This window comes from Triturus cristatus, chromosome 12 (genome assembly GCF_964204655.1).
Source record: "Triturus cristatus chromosome 12, aTriCri1.1, whole genome shotgun sequence".
NCBI lineage: Eukaryota > Metazoa > Chordata > Amphibia > Caudata > Salamandridae > Triturus > Triturus cristatus.
Genome location: NC_140595.1, coordinates 196,270,125 through 196,282,860, shown reverse-complemented (window position 1 = coordinate 196,282,860; position 12,736 = coordinate 196,270,125). Strand labels below are relative to the sequence as shown.

At 47.4% G+C, this 12,736-nt stretch overlaps 1 protein-coding gene and 2 non-coding genes across 6 annotated transcripts in view; all 3 read right to left on the bottom strand.

Moving 5' to 3' along the window:
• Window positions 1-12,736, bottom strand: part of VAC14 (VAC14 component of PIKFYVE complex) — a 1,500,963-nt gene that overhangs the window by 1,292,600 nt on the left and 195,627 nt on the right. The gene's annotated exons all lie outside the window — the stretch shown is intronic.
• TRNAG-GCC (transfer RNA glycine (anticodon GCC)) lies at window positions 7,421-7,491 on the bottom strand. The gene has a single exon. It is a non-coding gene; the product is annotated as a tRNA-Gly (tRNA).
• On the bottom strand, window positions 8,473-8,543 carry TRNAG-GCC (transfer RNA glycine (anticodon GCC)). Its single transcript has one exon. It is a non-coding gene; the product is annotated as a tRNA-Gly (tRNA).

The window sequence follows — 12,736 nt, the reverse complement described above, 5'->3', positions numbered from 1 at the left end:
TTAGCGTGTTATTTACAACGCGTCTCCCCAGGACGATATAATTACCAGCGATAGCGGAGAAATAGCCGTTTTGCAGGGAACATCGCTGGTTTTCCAGCGATGTTCCCTGCAAAACGGTGATAACCTTGCTGATATGACCCTGTGGTCATTTCAGTACAATCCACCCCCATATTAGGCATGCCTAAGTCTGCATTTTAGCAGACGTTAGTTTTTGGCGAAAACAGCAGTTTTCGCCCAAAACTAACGTCTGCTAAAATGCGTTGGCAGCCTTGTAAATATCGCGATGTGCACATCAGCGATATTTACAAGGTTGTACTGCCCAGTGACGCCCACTTTGCATCTCATTAGAGATGCAAAGGGAGGCGTCAGGTAAAAGGGTGCTAATGTGCGCTAATGCATGTTAGCCCCCTCTTGTTAATAGGGCGATAGTTTTAGCTCCGCTTTTTTGGCTTTAAAAGCCAAAAAAGCGGAGATAAACCCTTGTAAATATGCCCCTAGGGCTCTTTTTAGAGCCACCCTATAACTGACAACATAGGCCCGCTATTTTAGGGCCAGGTAACGGTAACTTCCGGACCCTCGCCAAAATGTATTCTCCACACAGCTGTGGCGCAGCGGCCAGACCATCTGACTTTGAAGCACAGAGCTCTGGCTTTGATCACCGGCTCTAGCGACAGCTCAGGATAGCACCATGTGACTCTGGGCAATAGCTCACCTATTAATCCCGGAGTCCCGCAGCAGCTCACCTTAGCAGCATCAGACTCTAGGCAATACCTCACTTAATTTCCGTAGCCCAGCACTTTCAGACCGGTAGGGAGGAGTAGTTTGCTTCGCACCCTTGTATAGCACACCCTGAACACCCCACAGAGGTTACAGTGCTCCTACCCTCCTCTTTCCTACTTTTTTCGCCCTTTTTTCCCCTTACTCGCTTCAACAGAATCACAAAATGGCTGCCAACACTTCCTAGTTGCAGCCGCTGGCACCGCTCGCAGCCAATAAGCAGCAAGCTTGTGCTGGTAACGCCTCAGCCAATCAGATTGCAGAATTCCCAAATATCGATATCTGTAAATTTCGATATTTCTCCAAAACTACTGAATGGATTTACACCAAATAAACAAAAGCGTGCTTTCTAGACCAAGACCCTTCTCCCTGCCAAATTTGGGGTAATTCCGTTGACCCGTTCGACCTGTAGCCTTGTCTAAAGTTTCCTATGGAAATTGCATGGAGAAAACATGGTTTGGGACCCCCATTTTTTCTCGGCCCCCCCTTGACGAATCACTCCCAAACTTTCCACATATGAGCTGATATGAACAAAGAATTAGTTTGGAAAATTTCATGAAGATTCATCAAACGACGCCAAAGTTATAAGCAAAACATAAAATGCTCTTCCTATGGAAACTTGGTCCTAACTAGAACTACCTACTGGCGACCGCCAGTAGGTAATAGATATATATATATTTTTTGCTACAAAATGTTTTTGGGTGGACCTGAAAGTGCTACAAAATTAAGAGACTTCTAGACCGATAGTCCATAGAGGACTATGTGTAAACTAAATTTAAAAATATAATCTAATCTGATTGAACGTGGGAGTTTTGTTCATCATTATAATTTCTTGTCTGCAAAACCAAACCCAACTGCTTAGTCTCAAAAGGATGCGATTGGCTGGCTGCAGCTTAGGAAAATCTGTTGTGGTTGCCATATCATAATGTGGGGTTTATTCTGCTGTCTTGAAAAATAAAGGTAAAGGAGCCAAAAGCGTTAATATCCCCTGACCTCCTGGCTAAGTTGGGAAGGCCACAAAAGGGACTCCCCTTAGTTTCAAATAAAAACAAGAATTTGCAATGCAATAGGTCTCGCGATAGCAAGATTTTGAGCTATTGGCATTGTAAATGGCAAGGCTTTTTATAATATTAAAAGGCATTGTCATTTACAATACCAATAGGTCAAACTTTAGCAAAAGCAAGACCTATTGTATTGTAGAGTGTGGTGTCCGTGAAGCACGTGCTGCGCTCACCAATAAAGTAAAAAAACAAATTAGCGTGGTGTCCCTGAAGTGGGCGCCGCGCTCACCCATAAAGTTTTTTTTTTTTAAAGAAACAGAGCAGATTGTCCCTGAGGTGAGCGCCGCGCTTAACATTATAGTTAAATTTTTAAAAAAATGAAACGGGGCATGGTGTCCCTAAAGCGGGCGCCGAACTCATCATGCAAATTTTTAAAAAAAATAAAAGGTGAAAGAACGTGCGATGTCCTTGAAGCGAACGCCACGTTCCTCTTAAAAATAATTTTAAAAAATAAGCTTTGCCATTGAGCCATGGAGGTAGGGGGCAGCTTCTTTTAAAGTTAGAGTGGCATAGCGCTCTATTCGAAAGCGGTTGGCGCGCTGCAAATACAAAAAAAGCAACCACCATTGTTTGTCCGCATTAGTCAATAAACAAAATAGTGCTCACCCAAATAACGCAGACCGTGTAACAAGCCAAGTAAAAGGTCCAGTCGTTATGGGAGGTAACAATTCCAGACAAGGCGGTACCAAGGAGGGATTAACAAGCCTACTTACAAATCAGAAGCCAGCATTTATGGAGGACAATAATACAAGCGAATTACAAATATAGGCGGAGAGTGGGAGGGGCTTCCACTGCATACCCCAATACTGCATGCCTCGCAGAGCATGCGCGCTGCCCTTGGGCTCGACCTAAAAAAAATTGGCCCTTGGGTTCTAGTACACTAAAACGGGGTTCATAGTTCTCCAGTGAATCTCTGAGGTCCATGAACCTAGCATTAGCCTAATCCATCCTGTGCTCCTTTACTATAATATGGGTGTTGCATGTCTTAACAACTTGAGAACTAATTAAACCTAAATATTACATAATTTGCCTCTTCAGATTTCTTAAAACTTTTGTTCCCTCTTAACCTTACCTTATGCCAACATCCTGCTACATTAAACAAAAAGTATCCCAATTTATTTAATCACAAAATGTACCCTATTCTATTAGTAACACGTGCACAAGCCCTCTTTATTTCCTGTAGCAAGCAAAATGATCTAAGAAATTTCAACTTCTTAAGACCTTATTCTACATAGTCCAATGCTGGATTTGTTTAGTAGGCCTTTAGCCAATTTAAATTTTACAAATAAAGGTTTACATTTTTCCGTCAATGGACCCTACTTAGTCGCCTTTAACTTGGCAAGCTTCTGAAGATCATTGTAAAGTACTATTTAAAAGAATCATCGGAGGTGTGATATTCTTCTGATACCTCTGTCAAGATCCTATTGCTCCGTGTCTATGAACGTCTTATGACAACATTAAACAATCAAAATCTTGGATCATCTTTCTCCATACCCTCCTCTTCCTAAAAAATCTCTTAATGTATTATTCCTGCAGTCTATTGATCAGGCCCTCATTTTTTATGTCTCGCCTTAGAGACAGCTTTTATATCTGTTGTTAAGTACCTACTGTGAACAATACCAATACATACAGTTTGGGGCAGCCAACTGTTTCCTGCTGGTTGTCTTTCTAGTTACTCTCATTTGCTTGCTTGTTACTGGATAACCTTTCTTCCCAATTCTGTGTTTTCCCCACACCTTGAGAATATCTTCTTTAACACCTACCAATGTTGCACAGGGCCAATTTCTCGGTTATCGCCCTGCTCGCCTGTTGCTTTCTGCTGGCGCCAATCTTCTTAGTAAACTAAAGTACAAACGCACACACGCACACATTGGTGGAAGGTCCTTTAGTTCCAATCCTACTTGGATTGGTAAATTAACTTTTTTTAAAGTGCCTGCATAATTTTGTAGGTGCTCGTATGCACGATGCGCGAGCCAATAAAATGGCCCAGGCGGTCGTGTCTAACGTATTTTTTTTTACTTTAGCTATGCTGCAGAGCATTGCCCATGCTGTCTGTGCAGTGTGACTAAAAACCACTGGTAAAGTAAATAGGTCACAAAAGGCAAGACCTACTGGCTTTGCCAAGGCTTGTTTCATTTACTTTCTGCACTCCATAGAAGCACAAATGTTTTCTTGCTCTCCCTCATGTGCTGTCTCTCCCATAAATAAGCTGCCTCGCCTGGATCCCCATAAGTGAAGTGAGACCTGTGTCTGTGAAAGTGCAGGGAGCCGTGTCTGTCTGAGTGCAGGTGAGTGATACCTTTGTGAGTGCCGTTAGTGGTGCGTTTCTTTAAGGACACAGGGTGAGCAGTTACTATGTGAATGGAGAGTGGTGTTTGTGTGAGTGCTGAATGAGCTGTGCCTGTTTGAGTGACTGGGGAGCTGAGCCAATGTGTATGCAGGGTAAGCAGTATACCTGTGTGAGAGCAAGGTAAACAGCGGCTTTCAACATGAGTTTAGGGTGATCAGTGCCAGCACCAGTGGATAAGCTGTGCGAGTGCTATGTGAGTGTACGGGAAGCTGTGTGAGTGCAAGGTGAGTGACATGCCTGTGGGATTGCAGTGTTAGCAGTATGCCTGAAGGAGAGCAGGGTGAGATGAGCTATGTGCCTCTGTGAGTGCAGGCGAGCGGTGTGCAGTGATGGAATTGGAAACATCTTACTTTCGGAAACCCATAAATTAGGAGTTGAGGTGTGGCAGAGGAAAGGGGTTGGAGTCACGAGGGGAGGAGCTTGAAAAGCAGTCTGACAGTCAACTTATATATTTATTTATTTTTGAATCTGCTGCAAAGAAATTAGCAACAAGGACATATGTAACAGTAAATCGGTTCTAGATTACTTAATTGGTCACAAAGAGACTGCTTTTTTTTTAATCTTAAAGGGTTAAGTCACCTGCTGCAGACATCACTGTGGGAGCAACAATTTTGAGGGCATTAGAATAATGGTAAGATAGCTATAGTGCTGAACATTGTTCTGAGAGAGTTTAGTATTTTATCCCATCACAGTTTTGATTCATAAAGTAGCAGAGAGAGTGAATGTGCCTGCAACAAAGCACATTGCATAAGATGCAAATCACAGATTATTTTTTTTTTAGATAGGTAGGTGGGCTATTGCTTTTGACACTGAGATAACCGAGTTACTTCCAGTTCACATGTTGCGAGCCTTCTAGTATAGAACAGTGATCTTCTTACCGGCATCAAGGAGCTGAATACAAACTGTAAGTCATGGGTTTAGATCCTTATTGTTTATTTCTCAATCTATTGTTATTCTAAGATTTCAAAGAAGGGTTCTTTTAGAAAGCAATAAAGGCTTATTAATACAGACAAATGCAAGCACTCTATTAGGTTTTATATCCTGGCTTTGTGTTTCTCCCAACCATTCAATGCTACCATACAATGTCTACAAGTATGGATGATATGTGATTCCTACGCTTCATAAATTAGAACCCCGACTGTCTTATGTAACATTGCGTTGATATCAGCAACTCTCCTCGCACACCTGATCATTAGCTACTTAGCACACAAGAAATGAAATAAATTAGGCAACACATGATCTGGTGGAAAAACAGTTTACTGCAAGTTTATTTCAAAAGTGAAATATGCCAACATGGTGAGTTAATTTACGGTCGATCCAAGGGCAGCCAGCGGTGAGTAACCTAAGCTGCCCACCCACCCGATGAGCCAAACAGCGCCGTGGGCTAACTCATTTGGCGTTACCATTTTTAAATCCGTGACCGCCAGTCCTGGATTATTACTCACACCTTTTTAGGGGTGGAGTGGTACAGGCCCCCAGGTTGCTCAGGCTTGCAACTGCCCGAAGGACTAACGGGGCACCGCCCTCAGATGATACCCTTATGTTCCAAACAAGCTCCGGATTGCCCTGTAGCTCCGCCTGCAAAGCAAACAAACAATTAACAAGTTCAGCACAAGAAGCAAAATGCTGCCACCTGCACGCGGAGTATGGGATAGGGTGGGTGACAGCTTGTACGGCGGGGAAACACAGAGGCCAGCGCCTGGGTTGGGCCGGTTTGAATATCAGGCCCCAGCCGGAAGGGGGGCACCTACGAGGTCCCAAAGAATGACCCGCGGGTGCAGCACTAAGGGGCTGCCCTCTTAGGAGGGCGCACTACTTGCACCGCTGGCATCCGCATAGCGCCGATATCTGCAGCCATCACCTGAACACCCGGTAAATGGCTACTTAGCACATAAGAAATGAAATGAATCGGACAACACATGATGTGTCTTCTTAAATACTTGTGAAGTGATAAACCTGCTGTGCGCCTTTGATTCCTTTCAATACTTTGGCGCTTAAGTCTTTAGGGGCATATGAACAAGCCAGGCGATAAAATTATCGCCGCTTTAGCAGCAGAAAACTGGCGCTAAAACGGCGATAATGGGCTTGATAATATGCTCTATGGAATTCCTATTGAAGCCCATGTTAAATGTGAAGGACATCTAACATGGGCTTCAATTGCAATTCCATAGAGCATATTATCAAGCCCATTATCGCCGTTTTAGCGGCAGTTTTCTGCCGCTAAAGCGGCGATAATTTTATCGCCTGGCTTGTTAATATGCCCCCTAGTTAGGCTCCAGATGGCTCCTATACAGTATTGAACTTAAACAAAAGGTGGGCTGCAGGGCCTTTAAATCAGGCCTGTGTTTCAGGCCTAGCTGGAAGTGTAAATAAGCCCCCTGCTGCCTTCAATTTGCTGCTCTGAAAAGAATGCAGACAATGTGCGGGCGCTGCTGAAATGTGTCCTGCTGTTGCAAAATGACACCAGAACAAATTGGCCATGTTTAATTGGGTCGACCAGACCCCAGACTCAGAAATAGCTGCCGGACAGGGATCCCAGATTTGTCGTGACCCCCCTGCCTTCCAGCACTGGGGGCAAAGTGCCTTGTGAGTGGAGGGTTGGGAGTGTACCTTTGTAGAGTACATGGTTTCAGCGTGTACTGTGAGGGGTATGCGTAAGTGAATGGTGGAGGGCAGGGTATGCGGTGTGCCTTTGCGAGTGCAGAGTGAGAGGTGTGCCCTGTGAGAGTGGAGACCGAGGTAGCACGTTAAACCCAGACCTGCTGGCATTGCCAATGATTTTGTTATAACAAGTGAAACTTGAGCAGCAGCTGGCCAGGGCGCCTTAAGTGTGAACGAGGCCGTTGTTCTAACCAATAACTCAACTGTGACAAGTTTACTGCCCCGTTAACTGATCAGCTGCGTGTAAACGAAAGCAGTTACTGCTCATGTTGGAGCTGAGGTGAGGTTGGTGGTAGGTGCTGCATTTCGTAGCCAACTCACCTAAATTTGCTACTGAGAAGCCAGCGCGGCATGAAAGGGACTGCCAACTGAAGGAGTCAACCAGTCAGAGGGAAAAAAAACATTGTAATAAGATCCGAAGAGGAAAATGCGGAAAGAAGAAATAACGCAAGGCGAATCATGTTACAGTAATCGAGAAAAGAGACTTAGTAAAACAACTACAAAACTTACTGCCGTTTCTCTAACTTTGAGTGTGTAAACTTAATCTAACAATAATTTTCAAAAGTTGCTTTGCATTGGCCGGGAATCGAACCCGGGCCTCCCGCGTGGCAGGCGAGAATTCTACCACTGAACCACCAATGCTACAGCTGGGAGAAGGGTTCCAGAACAAGTATTTGTGCGACTGCAGGATCAGTCCTTCTCATCTGATATCTTGCAGGGAAACGTGTGAAGCTGGACCAGCCGTGTGGTGGCGTGTGAAGGAAATGCTGCACTGCTACTGTATTTGCTGTGGCATGTGAGGGCAGCGCTGCACTGCTACCACCGGTGCTGTACAATGCACATTCCAAAGAAACTGGGTCGACACTGTTCCTCCCGGTTCGGTATGTTACCACCACATATGAGGTGAACATTGCACAGCTATTCCCTAAACTCTACACGCAATTTGGATCAACAGTGTATACTGCTGACGCCTGTGGTTCACCTGTAGAATGGCAATTCACATTACGGATATATGTGCTGCATGCATGTGAAACTGACTGCACCTGCCCTTTCACCACCTTTTCAGAGAGGTGTCTCTGCGACCTACACTGCAGCTCTTCGTGCTATGTATGCCTTCTTGTCTCTCGTGAAAACTTGCACTTCAGATGTAAATGCTTGGTGTCAGAGGGAGGCAGGGGGTCACAGACGCCTGTGCCATCTGTCCTGTGTGGCACGGCCTTAAGCCTACCCCAGCTGCTGCAGCGAGAGGAAACTACACTGCAACACTGACACGTTCGCAGCAAATGAAGAAACTTTCGCGGGCAATGCTCTGTCATGCAGCTGTGAGGTATGTGTTTGTCGCTGCCTCCTCGTTACTCAGTCACTCAACAGCCAGAGCTCCAGCTGAGGGACTCTATCCCGCGAGACTCGCGACAGTCACAGAGTGCTCAAGATGTCGTCAGTGAGAACGAGCATTACACAGTCACACATATCGTTTATTCTCACCATCCTATGGACATGGTGGGCGTGGTTTAAGTCTCCTTAAACTACGTTGCATCACTCCACACCGGTCTCATCTTTTTTTCCAGAGATCTAAGGGTTGAGGTGTTATTTAAGAATTAATATAGAAAAAAAACTACAGCCTGCATTGGCCGGGAATCGAACCCGGGCCTCCCGCGTGGCAGGCGAGAATTCTACCACTGAACCACCAATGCTGCAGCTGGAAGCCCACCCCCTCCAGCTGCTTTTCAGCGTCAGCACAGCTGGAAGAACTCAGCTGATGGCGTGTACTAAGAACGAGCCGAGCATCCACAAGCACCAGCACCAGAGAAGGAAAACGCCCCCATCCTGGTGGTACAGATGGTTTCTATGGGTCTTGGCCGCTTCCAGAGCATGTGCTCTGCTGTACAAGTGCTTCCATGCCAAGGAAACTCTGCACTGCTAGTACACAAACTATGCTGGGTCTGTAATGCACTGCTGCAACTACATGTGTTGTGCCGATTAGCTACACATGTAAGGTGCACAGCTTCTCTCTAAATTCTACTTGTCATTTTTTGACAAAAGCTTGTTCTTTTACCATCCATGCTTCACCGTACTGTGACAACTGACATTACTAACGGCTGTGTCAGTGCTACATGACGCTTGCACTGCTCCCGCTGGGCATACATGCCAACATTTCAGAAGAGCAAAGTGGGAGATTAAAAAAAAAAAATCGGGAGACTAGGGACCTTGAATCGGGTTACTGTCATTTATGGGATTTGGAAGTGTGCTGCTGCAGGATCGGACATTTGAAACGCAAATGCAGGTTTTGTTCTTACCTTTCAGAAGCATGGAGCACAATGGCAGGCAGAGAGAGGGTGATGCAAGTGTTGTGCACTGGCCTGGCAGGTTGCTGGCAGTGCATACCCCCCCCCCCCCACCCACACTCGTGTGTGGCAGCTCGAGTTCCACGCACTCACTCCGGAGTACTTTACAGGTCTTTAAAAGACCATTGGCTTGTTAATGAGGCTTTGTTGGTTTGTCACACCTTCTAGAGCCCCTACAGCGCCTCTGACTATTGCTGGAAGAATTAGCACGTTACACAATACCAAGCCCTGTCAGCTGAAAACCCCGTGGAATCGGGTTTTTGCTTGCAGGAGTCGGGAGACTAGCCTTGAACTCGGTAGTCTCCCGCCGGAATCGGGAGGGTTGGCATGTCTGGCTGGGGTCTTCTTTTCTGAGTTAGCGAGCCTTGCACCATAGCAGCCCCAACACTGTATGTTCGGCAGCGCGGTGGAAGCTTGGTCAAAAGCTGCCCCTGTGGCACGCATTCACTGTTACGGGTGGAACGCGTGCCCTCCTGGTCTCGCGCGAGCGCGAGAAAGAAAGAGTGCGAGAGAAGGAGACACTGGTTTCGCTCTACAGCAAGCACTTGTCGCCACTTGCAGGCGTGAGCGACGCTACCTCTTCCTCTTCCCATCAATGCTGCATCTGGGAGCGCGCGCGCCTCCGGCTGTTTTTATGCAGCAGCAAAGCTGGAAGTGTCCGCAGCCGATGGCCTACCCAGGTCAGCAAGCACCCCACCCAAGCTCCGACATTAACCAGCCTGAATAGAAGCAAGCATAGGCAAAGCCAAAATGACTCACTATTGTGACCTACTGGCTTCGCCAATGCTTTAGTGACATGGCACAGAATTTCGGATGCAGCGTAGCATTGCTAAAGTAAAACAAACAAAAAAAAAGCCTCTGAAATGGCAACCTGCGTCATTTTGTACACATGTGAGTGAGCCTACAAAATGGCACAGGTGCTTTATTTTTAGTTACCAATCCAAATTGGTTGGAATGGCAACTAACAGCAAATAAAACACACAAATGCATTTTTTTAAAGTGAGCCGGGAGCTGGAGGGTGGGGGGGGGGGGGGGGGATTAACGGAAGCAGCTGGAAGGCATGCGGGTCCGAATCTACACAAGGGAACAAGGAAGCAACACTCGGCACCGTAGAGCAGGAGAGGCAACGAAGAGGAGCACACGGGCGAGCTCAACAGTGAGAGGAACGGGCGAGCTCAACAGTGAGAGGAACGGGCGAGCTCAACAGAGAGAGGAACGGGCGAGCTCAACAGAGAGAGGAGTGGGCGAGCTCAACAGAGAGAGGAGCGGGCGAGCTCAACAGAGAGAGGAATGGGCGAGCTCAACAGAGAGAGGAATGGGCGAGCTCAACAGAGAGAGGAATGGGCGAACTCAACAGAGAGGAGTGGGCGAGAGCTCAACAGAGAGAGGAGTGGGCGAGAGCTCAACAGAGAGAGGAGTGGGCGAGAGCTCAACAGAGAGAGGAGTGGGCGAGCTCAACAGAGAGGAGTGGGCGAGCTCAACAGAGAGGAGTGGGCGAGCTCAACAGAGAGAGGAGTGGGCGAGCTCAACAGAGGAATAGGCGAGCTCAACAGAGAGAGGAATGGGCGAACTCAACAGAGAGGAGTGGGCGAGCTCAACAGAGAGAGGAGTGGGCGAGAGCTCAACAGAGAGAGGAGTGGGCGAGCTCAACAGAGAGGAGCGGGCGAGCTCAACAGAGAGAGGAGCGTGCGAGCTCAACAGAGAGAGGAATTGGCAAGCTCAACAGAGAGGAGTGGGCAAGCTCAACAGAGAGGAATGGGCGAGCTCAACAGAGAGGAATGGGCGAGCTCAACAGAGAGAGGAGTGGGCGAGCTCAACAGAGAGAGGAGTGGGCGAGCTCAACAGAGAGAGGAGTGGGCGAGCTCAACAGAGAGAGGAGCGTGCGAGCTCAACAGAGAGAGGAATTGGCAAGCTCAACAGAGAGGAGTGGGCAAGCTCAACAGAGAGGAATGGGCGAGCTCAACAGAGAGGAATGGGCGAGCTCAACAGAGAGAGGAGTGGGCGAGCTCAACAGAGAGAGGAGTGGGCGAGCTCAACAGAGAGAGGAGTGGGCGAGCTCAACAGAGAGAAGAATGGGCGAGCTCAACAGAGAGAGGAGTGGGCAAGCTCAACCGAGAAGAATGGGCGAGCTCAACAGAGAGAGGAATGGGCGAGCTCAACAGAGAGAGGAATGGGTGAGCTCAACAGAGAGAGGAGTGGGCGAGCTCAACAGAGAGAGGCGTGGGCGAGCTCAACAGAGAGAGGCGTGGGCGAGCTCAACAGAGAGGAATGGGCAAGCTCAACAGAGAGCGGAGTGGGCGAGCACAACAGAGAGAGGAGTGGGCGAGCTTAACAGAGAGAAATGGGCGAACGCAACAGAGAGGAATGGGCAAGCTCAACAGTGAGAGGAATTGTCAGGCTCAATAGAGAGGAATAGATGAGCTCAACAGAGAGAGGAATGGGCAAGCTCAACAGAGAGAGGAATGGGCAAGCTCAAGAGAGAGGAATGGGCGAGCTCAACAGAGAGGAATGGGCAAGCTCAACAGAGAGAGGAATGGGCAAGCTCAACAGAGAGAGGAATGGGCGAGCTCAACAGAGAGGAATGGGCGAGCTCAACAAAGTGAGGAGTGGGCAAGCTCAACAGAGTGAGGAGTGGGCGAGCTCAACAGAGAGAGGAATGGGTGAGCTCAACAGAGAGAGGAATGGGTGAGCTCAACAGAGAGAGGAATGGGCGAGTTCAACAGAGAAAGGAATGGGCGAGCTCAACAGAGCGGAATGGGAGACTAAGAGCAATGTAGAGAGAGAAGCATATGAGGGAGACGTCTCGAACACGTGTGCATTGTCATAAAGTGCTCAACGCAAAAAAAATGCAGCACTTGAAAAGCAAGCAATGGAGGCAGAGACGCAAGCCAAACAAAGTGATATAAGGAGGGAATGCTCCATGAAGGAGGGGCAAACACAAGAACGAAAGATGGGGCACTAATTATAAACAGGCAAATTAAAGTGACAAGGAAAGCCAACCAATGGTAAGCAATACGCTGGCTCCAAAACCCTCTAGGTTCTTGGTAAGTCACAGTATATCTTGCAACAGATGCACTATCTAGTAGGTTCGACCTAAAAAGGAAAACACTGCCTCCTGGTGGTACAAGCTCAGGGACTCTGCCCAGCGAGGGCCAAACAGTCACATACTGAATGCCCGAGTTGCAAGATGGCCCCGACTGAGACCAGCAGAAGAGTTCTGTACACAGTCTCACACACTTAAAGCACCCTTTATTACCAGCATTCAAAGCACACTTGTGGACGCGGCTGAAGACTTCTTAAAACTACTTTGCAACACTTTACTTCACGTTTTCTCCTTTAGGACTAGGAAATGATATGCTATTTTAGAGCAAGTGAAACAAATGCTGCCTGCATTCCCTGGTAATTAAACCCAGGCCTCCAGCATAGCATGTGAGAATTTTACCTCTGAACCACCAATGCAGCAGCTGGGAGCACACACCCTCCAGCTGTTTTGTGCATCTGCACACCTGCACGAGCCCTCAGGTGATATCCTGCCAGAGGCA